The following is a 270-nucleotide window of genomic DNA, read 5'->3' on the forward strand; positions in this document are numbered from 1 at the left end:
TTTTGTGCCTCGTTGGCGCAGTAGGCAGCGCGTCAGTCTCATAATCTGAAGGTCGTGAGTTCGAGCCTCACACGGGGCAGTGATTTTGTTTCCTAAATATCAACCAATCAAGTGGCAGAAGTTTTGCATGTTTTTTTTTGGTTTTTTTTGCCAGAGGGGCGTACCATGATGGTGGCGATCAACTAGCTTTGTTTACCTAGGCTCTCTGTCCTCTGACCATTAATTTCCGTCTGTATTCATGTATAAACAAGCATGGGTTTCACTGTTGAT

At 44.4% G+C, this 270-nt stretch overlaps 1 non-coding gene across 1 annotated transcript; it reads left to right on the forward strand.

The window, feature by feature from the left end:
• Positions 1 to 6: 6 nt before the first annotated feature.
• trnam-cau lies at positions 7 to 79 on the forward strand. The gene has a single exon. It is a non-coding gene; the product is annotated as a tRNA-Met (tRNA).
• Positions 80 to 270: the final 191 nt, after the last annotated feature.

Source organism: Plectropomus leopardus, unplaced genomic scaffold (assembly GCF_008729295.1).
Source record: "Plectropomus leopardus isolate mb unplaced genomic scaffold, YSFRI_Pleo_2.0 unplaced_scaffold77731, whole genome shotgun sequence".
Taxonomy (NCBI): Eukaryota; Metazoa; Chordata; class Actinopteri; order Perciformes; family Serranidae; genus Plectropomus; species Plectropomus leopardus.